Source organism: Pseudoliparis swirei, chromosome 24, assembly GCF_029220125.1.
Source record: "Pseudoliparis swirei isolate HS2019 ecotype Mariana Trench chromosome 24, NWPU_hadal_v1, whole genome shotgun sequence".
Taxonomy (NCBI): domain Eukaryota; kingdom Metazoa; phylum Chordata; class Actinopteri; order Perciformes; family Liparidae; genus Pseudoliparis; species Pseudoliparis swirei.
The window spans coordinates 9,871,500-9,882,627 of NC_079411.1; positions in this window are offsets into that span (position 1 = coordinate 9,871,500).

Consider the following 11,128-nt stretch of genomic DNA (forward strand, 5'->3'; position numbering starts at 1 on the left):
GAGTGGAGATACTCACGAGTCACGACCCCCCGGCTAAGCGCCGGCCTGTTGAAGTTCTCCCTGGAGAATAAGAGAGTTGCCTCCCTGCGCCTGTGGGTTGTGGGAAGTAAAGCTCTCACTGTTGTTTGTGCTTCTGCACCAAACAGCAGTTCAGAGTATCCGGCCTTCTTGGAGTTGGTGGAAGGGGTCCTGGAAAGGGCGCCTCCTGCCGACTAGCCACCGTTTGTCCATCACGAACACCATGTTCATAAGGTGGCTCATAAGTGTACCTGGTACCAGAACACACCAAAGATCAATAATCGACTTTGTAGTCGTATCTTTTGGTCTGCTGCCGTATGTTTTGGACACTCAGGTGACGAGAGGAGCCGAGCTGTCGCCTGATCACCCCATGGGAGTGAGTTGGATGAGATGGTGGGGGAGCACGCTGGAGAGACCAGGCCAAGCCCAAACATGTAGTGGGTGAACTGGGAACATCTGGCGGAGAATCTTGTCCAGGAGGTCTGCAACTCCCGCCTCCGGAAGAACTTCTGACACCTCCCGATGACGGTTGGGAACATGGAATCCAAGTGGACCTTGTTTAACGCCTCTATTGTGGCCGCAGCCCCTCGGAGCTGAGGTCGGACTCCACTGGACTTCACTGTCGACGAGCCAATTTTCACCCCGAGTCATAGCACCGCATACTGGCAACAGGAAATCAGTGTTATGTGACAAACAACATTCAATTAAAATGACATTTACATGATGTTGTCTACACTTGTTATAGAGCAGTTTAATATATGTTGATGCATGTTGTCTAGTGCCATACGAATGATACAGGACGTGGTGGACTGTTTGCAAAGGTCGCAGACTTTTTCAGCTGCGTAAGCCGCCGTCCAAAGGTACGAGGGACCGTACATCGCCGCTTGCAGCTTTAATGTATATTCCCTCCATATCTGCCAATAGATACCTCTAAATTCTACATAGTGCTCATTTTTAACAGATGAGTATGATGGTGTTTGTGTGTATGCCATTTGTATGAGTTTAATTGTGCATCTGCAAGTGTGTAGCACACCAGAATGCACATTTCAAAGGCAAGACAGCTCCTGGGCTTGCTGAACTTTTGCTTGTTATCAGGAGCTGTGAGTGAAATGGAGAGAATTGATCTTTTGTCTACTGGAGGTGCACTCCCTTGGGCTGGGCCGCTCGCTTGGCTGCCATGCAGAGGGCTCTCTTTCTCATCCTCCCCCCAACCACCAGCATCCCCTCACCCCTCTCGTACACTCACTCTGTCTCTCTCTCTCTCTCTCTCTCTCTCTACATGGCGGCTGCCTCTCCTCCAGCTGACACTTGTCCTGCCGTTACTGGGAGAGATGTGCGCTGAGCTGCTGACACCAGGATTGATCTTCCTCCTTTTCCCCATAAGCTCCTTATCAAGCTCCTGGAGACTCTGGAGGAGACAAAAAAAATGGGCAGAGGAAGGGAGAGGAGGGAGAATATTGTCAACTTACATCACCGATTCAAACTAACAATGTTTGGTGTAGCGAAGGAATAGAGAACATAAAGTTGACAGTTTTATTGGTGGTGGTAGAAGGAAGTTCACTATTTTTTCTAAATTGTTGCTCAAAGTGACACCCCAGCGCCAACCGAAACATTTCCTAATGTTACTAACAGCAGTTATTTTTCATGGACACGACTCAATGGTAAACCATTTCCGAAAGCAAATAAGAAGTAGTATTACAAATAAAGTAGTTAAAGCAGCATAACTCACTAAAAATGACTCAAGCACTTGCCAGGACTGCCACACCACATTCTTAAAACTGAAATCCTCAGCAGTGAGTGCTGCCCAGATGTCTGTTTGAGTCAAAAGGGTAGATTACTGTGCACACAAGAAGATTGTTAGGTCACACTCGACGTGCATGAAGAGTGACTGTATACTTCCCGGTATGTTCGTCAAAAATTCTAAATGTTATTATTTTATGGTCACCTATAGTGGTTATTTTCAGAACACACACAATTCAAATAAAGAGGAAACAAATGTAGGTATGTCTTTGTTAAAAGTACTGGCAGTCACTGCTGCAGGTCTTCCTAACACACTCCTGCCTAACGCAGAGCTAACAGCTAAAACTGTCAACGAATATATATATGCATACATTTTTTTATAATTTTGAATACCCTTAAGTCTTAGTTTTTTTATATGAAGAAACTTCAAAGCATCAAAATCAATCATCAAAAAACTCATCATGTTGACAACAATCAGATACACGTTTCCAAAATACAGTCAAATAGCAAAGATGTTACAATAATCCTATTCTTTGGCAGAATTCCTGGTTAAGCAACTGCATCTGTATTTCCACCCAAACCAAATCCCTTCTTCCCTGCCTCATGGCCAAACCTTCATCCAAATTTCATTGATATCTGTTGATCGATTTTTCCAATTCCCCGCAAACTAACAAACTAAATAAACAAAAAAACACGACACCCTTGGCATATGTGCAAATTACAACATCGACATTTAGTGAGACTGGAAATAAAGTAACACCGTCAAACATTAAACACGTTGATCAAACATTGTGGGCAGCCCAACAGTAAAGGATGTATCCTCAGTGGCTCTTGTGGACTTCTGTTGTGATTGTAAGTTTAGGCATCTGAGTGGATCTGACTGGGGATCTTTACAGTTATTACTGTGTGTTATTGGCAACGCGAGGAGAGGAGACCTGGGAGAAAGGGTTCAGGGTGGAGGGGGCAGATGGGGGAAGTCGAGCAGCCAACATGATAATTTGCGGGTTAGCCAATTTCAGAAGGCTGGATGGCCCGATACCCTTGGTAAGCATCCGAGAGCAGTGGAGACCAGAGTGGAGCACGGCAGAGCCGAGCAGAAGCAAGATGAATCAAGTTTAATAACAAAGGGTTCTAATTGCCCCCCACAACCCCGCACCCCCACCTCAGAGCTGAACTCTAATTATGGTGAGCACACAGTGCACTGTCACCCAATATTAAGTTGTTGAAGAGCGGGACGAGATAATCGATAAACACTTTAGTTGTGGAGGGGGTGGGCAAGAGGGGAGGGGGGTTGGGGGGGGACAGAGAGAAGAGAGAGAATGAAAAAAGTAAGATGCCCCCCCTCCATTCAGTGGGAACCAGCAGCACCCAAAGCCCTCCTGGCTCATGAGAACACCTTTGGGATGGTCCAAGAATGATTGCAGAGCAATAATCCTGAGCGCAACCCCCCCTACCCCCTACCCCCATTCCCACCTCAACAACCCCAGACCAACACACATACCCTAAAACTCAGACACACACACACACACACACGTTGATGTGAGCATACAGCACAATGTAGAGCCCCACCTTCCCCATGGGCTGCCTGAGAGGAAAGGTGAACACGGTCACCCTAATTACAGGGGTCCCAGCTCTCTCACACACTAACACACACTCACCAGGCATAGCTAAAGACAGGCCAATTAGGGCGAGAGGGAGATAAGGGAAGTTTTATTTGTATACTAATTAAGCCCCTGATGAAATTCAAAAGGGAGGTGGTGAAGGGGGTTGGGGGATGGAGCGGACGGGTAATTGTGTGTTTGAGAAAAGGTTGCTTTAGGTGCGGTTATCTGAGAAGCACAGCCTTGAGATAGTTGCCCCCTAATCCCATGCTGAGCCTCGGCACTGCACTGCAAGGTCTCTCATAATTTGATCTGTTACATATGAAATGGCAGGCTCTGACAGCGAGATCATCTGCAGCGTTTATTGTCTATTTGGTCCTTGTTTCAGCTTAACATGAAAGAAGTTGTCGTGCCAGAGAGACTGTTTTAAGGCCTTTTTCCTTTTTATGTTCTACCTTGAGCTTAGGGGAAAGCTGAAGATAGTGCGGCTGAACTGCCACTTAATGTGTTTATATATATTGTTGGCAAGGTGCTTGCACATACACTTAGTAATATTTTAGTTTATAAACGCTGAACAACGAAGAATGAATTAAAAGGGGCGGTAACGTTATAATACTTTATAGACCCTTTTCTGTAGATATTGACTTGTCACAGGCGGTAAAGCATGTGTAAATAATACAATTAACATAGCTATATTCTCTTCAAATATCCCAGTAAACAATTTCAGTGAGCCAGCATGCAACATATTAGGACCCTGAAACAATCTCCCTGAAATGGAATTCAGCCGTTGCTGAGGATATTATATATATTATATATCCTCAACAACGGCAATATATATATATATATATATATATATATATATATATATATATATAAACATACATGCTCTCAATGACCAGTTTCTTAGGTTCAACCAATGCAGTCTAACACAATAGCTCTACAATAAAGTCTACCTTTATGAAGTTTAGACTACTTTACAGAGCACTTTCAAGCACATACCTTTGTCTGTGGTGCTATTGACCTATACTTCAGGAAACAGGTGCTCCTGTATTCTAGCCTATCCTCATTGATATAAATGCTGTGGACAAAATAATTACAAGCAACACCTGTCAGTTTAATTCAAAACAATTCAAAAGTAACACAAACCACCAAAAGCAGCAACTCACTTCAACAAATATTTAACATGATTATTTTCACAAAATGGAAGATTTATTGCAGGACTGTATTAGTTTTTCATCGAGGTGTCACGTTACCCATAAACTGGCTACTGTGTCTGTAAACCTGTTTTAATTATATTTCATCAAATAATGTTATTGTCTGTTAGCATGTACGTTTAATGCTGCATGGTGGACAGGTTGCTCACCCGGAAGCTGGCTCCACCAGTATCACCATACAAATGAACATTTGTTCATGGAAAGATATAATGTATTGCTTCTAGTCCAGGATTAGAGACCCAAAATGTTAAATATCAAATCATTTGATTCCACCATATTCTTTCAAAATATACTTCCAATTTAAAAAAAAAATATTTGTCAATCAAGACACGAAGGAGCCAATCATATATTTATGAGATACATTTCTTGTGATACTGAAATGATAAGCCACAGTTATAAATGGGCAGGCAATCAACACTTTTTTGTAATATTTATTCAATCTATAGTGTAACTGGATATGATCATGGCTTGTATTAATATTATAAGAGTGTTTATCATACATTTGACACAAAGTTATATCTGGTTTCTCATAGATAAATCAATTAAGAATTTCATAAAACATCAATCTTAAAATGTGTATACATAAATAAATCTAATACAAAATCTCAGTGAAAGGCAGCCGGTCTATGAGTATACGTCCATAATTAACACTTCTTCTCCAACCATCTTAAGACATCATCATTAAGCCAATCTTGAAGCAGTTGTGTAAAGATCAACCTTGCATTCAGCCGCTTCATCAGAAGCACCGTTTCATCCCTTATTAGCGATAAGCCTCACAGAGACCCCCTGTAATGTGTTGTCACAGTAAGCTGCGTTGGGCTGGGTGTCAAAGTGGGTGCCCCACAGAGCTTTAGTAGAGATCCTCTTTATTTGCCTCAAAAAAAAGTCCACATGTGACAAGATCTTCAAAAAGTCAAGCAATCGGGCTGATTTGACAGTTCACAGCAGGCAGCTGTGTTTCTCATTTCTGAGACCAATTCTTCATTTGCCCTCAGCAGATGAAAATATTGTGAGTGTAAAGATTCAATTCTAAATTGTGTGTAAAGTATGTGCTACATAGACTGTGTCATGTTGAGGGATACAGTGAATGAGATATGACCCTAATCAGTTAATTAAAGACACATTCATTCACATAAATGCCTCTTTTACACGTTTAATCACAAGTGTAAACAAGAAAGTTTCAAGTCTTAACCCAGATTAAAATTTAAACAAATGTGTTTTAAGACTGACTTTGACGATGACTGAAATATATTCTCACTGCCCACAACCCCATCAGGTGAAGTTTTATTTCAAGGCATCATTTAGAATTAATATCACAGTCCAACTAGAAAAATTGTTTTCAACTCTGCATTTCTATTGACTTTCAATAGTCCAATTAGTTATAGAACATTTTGATCAACTTTCAGAAGACAGATTGCACTGAAAAACTGGTAAATAAAGATGTAGAAGAGTGATAACATTTAGCTATGACCATTTGTACGTTGTGGATTCACTTGCCAGAGAGAGAGGCATTGGGGGTGATTTGAATAATTTATCCAAGTTAAACCCATTAAGAATATCTGTGTGGACATTTGTTTGATGTTAAAGATTGTGTATGATCTTAAGCTGCTCTCAAACTATGTCTGGCTTCACTTATGGTGTCTGTTTTCCCCTGAAGCGACAAAGATGAACTGTCTCTCGGGTTATTTTGTTGGAGTTTACAGTACAGAAATATTTGCAAGAGAGTTGGCAGGCTAGCTCCCCTATCAGCGTCAGTAGCTCGGGATGCAACCAAAATAAGGTCTCTCACAAATTTTAAAATGGCAACTTACTCTGTATATTTTTTACAAGACATGAAGGAGCTCCTGCTGTCAAAAGACTTTGAGTCATCAACTCAAGAATGTGATTTAATATCTTACTTTTAACTCAAAAGTGTATCAGCTTGATGAGAGCATGAGTTGAAAAAATACCCATGTGAGAATTGCCACTTTTTTACTTTCCTATTAATTCATATGAAATTAATGTTGTTTACTGATTTTCTGCAAACACATCAGTCCAATCTTCATCCATCTGATAGGTTTCCCCTCTTGAATTTCACACAACTATTTGGAGGTGATGCAAACCCCAGCAACAACCACAGGGTAAAAAGACGGTTGCGAGATCTCTGGGAAACATAAATCATCAAAAATCTCCCAGACTACTCCACTGTAAGCGGCAGACAAAGAGCGTGAGTGTGAGCATTTGAATGAAAGGTAATTCAACACGGTGCTTGTCATGGATCGCAAAGAAAACAACATCTTGCAATCGTCTCCTACAGCATAGCAGCTGTCAGAGCCTTTTTTGTTTTTGCCCAGTGGTCACTTCACTTTTCAAGACAGAGGGCTTGAGTAATCCCGCCCCACATTGAGGGTGAGACTCAAAGAGTAGGAGGTTTGCCGTGTGAAGCAGGTGAGGCACAGGCTCACCTTTGGGCCCTGACTGTTTCTGCCAAACTCAACATCGTGCTTTGCTCTCGGGCAGGAACCCTGCAGGCCGAAGGCATATCTCGAGTGTACATTTTGGATGTACATCTTGCAGTTTCTTTCTCCACAAACTCACCCCAATAATTGGCTGCTTATCAAGAATGTAGTGGTTGAATCGGTCTTTGTATACGTTTACATATTCCTGTGCGATGGATCCAACAGGGATTAAAACATGACGGAGCCCAGGCTTGTGCCCTTGTGATGATTCCTTCAGCGGTTATTAGTCAGAGGCCACTAAGGAGAGCTCTGCAGTGCTTCCCACATGAGCACGAGCGACAGGCCCGGCGTAGAAAAACTGCCAGCCAAGCACAATAAAGATAATTAGCAATGAGACCACTTGCCGCCCGTAGCCGCCCCACCACCACCATCACTAGCCCCATATCCCCTTGATATCTCACCCCCTTCATTCTCAAACTGTGCTTGACTCATCCCCTCCATCTACTCTCCTCCATTTAACCATGTTCAGTATCTGTCAGTCCAATACACATTTGAGCGGTAATGTCTTCAGCTAGTGGATTCTTGGAGTGGTTTACAGATTAATGTTAAAATAAATAGTTGGACATTTTGGGAATACAGTTTATTACCTTAGATGAAATTATGGCACTCTCAAATCTTTACTTCTTGATTGAAATATTTCCGATCCATTTGTTTTCATTCATGTTGTAGTACTTTATGTTTGCTGGGATGAATTCAATCGTATCTCTTGTCGTAAATACTGGAGTTAGCAGCTGGTTAGCTTAGCACAAAGACAGAAGAACTACAACTTGTTTTGACTTGAACAAACACGCCTGCATGTGTTGATTGCTGAGCTTTAGAGATGCTGGTAGATGGACTTTCTTATCTCTGGAGAGAGTCACGCGAGCTGTTCCGCCCTGTCTTTATGCTAAGCTAAGCTAACCGCCTCCTGACTTACCTCATATTTACAGGGCAAACACGAGAGCGGTATCAATCTTCCCATCTAGCTCTCGGCAACAAAGCAAATAAGTGAATATCCCAAAATTGTCAAACAATAAAACAGTGTGCAACATTACACATTAAGCATTAGCTCTTGAGGCCTCAACACTGAACACTCAGTCGGAGCTTTGTAAGAAGCGCAGAGTAAAATCTGTATTAACAACAACAAAAAGAAGCAAGGTCGTCTGGTGTTTATCAACCCATTACTGGACCCACGGCACTCCACTATTATCCCAGCCCTTCAGCCATGTTACTTACGTCTGAAAACAAGGTAGTGTAATTTAGAATGCATTTCAGGGCAATTAAAATTTCTCAGGCACAATTACTTATTCCCCCAGTGGGGCTGCCTCAATCAGTCTCTGTGTGTAATGGGTTTACTACCTTGACGCGGCAAACATGTCCTGCCTATCTGCCTCCTGCGCTTCTCAAGGCTGTGGTTATTAATTGTGGCTAAAGTTGATAAATAAAATCACCAGTGCTCTTAATGCTAATTAGTGTTTGAGATAATATTTATGATTTCATAAGCACATATTTCTCCAAAGGCTCAGGCATTGTGCCCCCTATCCATCGGTCATAGGCTGTCTTGGATGTAATCTATCTTTGGGGAAAGGAGAGGCCGAAAGAGGGGCCAGAGGAAACACAGGCAGTAAATACTAATAGTACTTAGTGGGTACTTTGGGAGCAGGAGTATTTCAGGCTACTTATTGAGCTGGGCTACTAAAGCAAAGATACAGGTTTTTATAGAGAGAAATATATGATGAATTAATTACAACACAGGGTAAACAAATATTTAAAACAGCATGTCATCAATGTTTTAATATTACATAATATGTACTATATCACAGGACGACTTGTATGCTCATGAGTGACGACCAAAGAAAGTGGGTTCCGACACTGCAGGTTCCCTGAAGTGTGTCTTTAAGATCATTATTTTTACCATTTAATACAGACCATGCTGTTTAAAAGGCAGCTTTTTGGGGGGGCTAACACGTTACTAGTTACTGTGGCTGGGAGAGACAGGAGAGTGATTTACCAGCTGATGAACCAGACGTGACCCTCAAGAGTTAGTAGAGACCAAAACAGATCTAAAAAGAGACCAGCTTCCTCTGCTGGCCAGAATCACGACGTATACAGTGAAACTAGAACCTTATAAAGTCTTATTTCACCAGACTTAGTGAACGTTATGGATAAGAATGAAACCAAGTTAAGATGCCGTACCAACGTTGTTGCTGAGCTAGTATATTTTTTACAGTTAAATGCAGAATCTGGCTCTGGTGCATAATCCGTATAGTATTGTCTCATCGCATTAAAGTAGGCTTTTAGTTGAATGCAGGTAAACAGTTTGTGTGGAAAGCAAAAGAGAAGAAACGTGTTCGCTGAAATGCAATCTGGGAACATGTTTGCAATTGTATGATGAGGATTTTGATTTGTAGTGGTTTAAAATTAGCTTATAATAAAGTTGCTCAACTCCAACTCCATGTCTCGCAGTTGCTCTTTCAAAAAGATGATCACAGAAATGCTTCATGAAAGATTGTATTGAGTAACAAAAGCAAGAGGAACGGGGCCGTCATCCATTTATTATTGCAAATGTTGCTTCATATGTAGTTGCTCATATGTTTGACAATATCAATATGAGGTAGAGATAAAGACATGTCGTGTTCAGAGACTGTTTCTGCTGACAAAAATCTGTTATTATATATCATTTAGATTTTGAGCTGAAACAAGTGTGGAGTAAGTTCTTCTTCTAAAAGTGTACAAATGAGAATTAAAGTTATTTTTATGGTTTTTTTCATTCTCAGAGCAGCTTTGTATGGCTTGTTCCATTGTGGCTTCCCAGTACTTTGTAGCCTGCAGTGTGCTGCGGAGATGATCTTGACAGGAACCGCTTCCTCTCACTTGCGCGGCACACAGGCATTGAGTAGCACTTCAGCTGCTTTTTAACATCACAACATGCTGGTGCCAGTGGCTCGCGAGTCGGACTATTGATCCAAGTCACCACATCAAGGTGAGCATCCGTGCTGCAGAGTCCATTGTGGGACCTCATCCTGAAAGAGCGGAGCCGTCCGCAGCTCGAGGCGATGCCCGAAAGAGTGACAAGTGCTGAACCCACTTCAAGGGGGCTAACAGTGCCCTCAGCCCTTTCTAGTCCCCGCTTCAAAGCCGAGAGCAGCCTCTGGCAGTTCCCCCTCCTCCTTCTCTTCCTCCCTCCCTCCCTCTCCATGGTCCTCTGGGGTAGCTGGTCCTCTTCTCCTCTCCCAGGGCCGTCAATGTCAAAGCATGAGTGAGTCCAGTCAAAGCTAGTCGCCCCCCTTCAATACGCACACACTTGTTTTGTTTTTTTCTCCCCTTTCTCCCTTTAAGTTTTCTCTTTCCCTCTGATGCACAGGTCCCATCCCCTCTGCATGACTGGCCCTCACTGACAAGTGGAAATCACAGAGATCCTACTGGCAAGAGATGGAGAGTGAAAAAGACTTCAGAGTGTACCCTACAGCTATCAGTGTCCTGAAATCCAGAATGAAGACACCAAGCACATCTTCTCTGCTATATACTATAAAAACTATAGTGAGATCATGCTCACACAAACATATAAAGGGGGCTTAGAGAAAAGGGTTTACTGCATGGTGATTTTTTTTTATATATCTTTTTGGACTTTCTAAGATAAATAAGTGATAGAAAAGACGGAAGAGAGGGAGCTTTACTTTCCCAAAAGGGACCTTGGGTTTTGCCCTGTGGGCATGGCAGCTTTCATTTTCCTCCTTCCTCCGTTCATATTCCCAGTCGGTTTCCGGAGTTATGATTGAGTTTCATATATTGGAGTTATATCTGGCAGCCAGACTTGTTTATCTGCTGGGGCTGTGATAACTGCACTGGCCTGAGTGTGAAGCATGAGCAAGGGGAGGAAGTAAGAGAGTGGGAGGGAGATACAGGAAGACAGACCACTCATATATTCTCATCTCCTCTAGTCCTTTCTCATTGATTTAGCATGTCTTCATCAACAGTCTGACCCAGGTACTGTATGCCTTTTTTTCTTTATCTCACACTCCAGCTTAGACCTCACCGGAGCTCCCGCCTAGAGTTTGTCAATTAAAGCAGCTGAAAG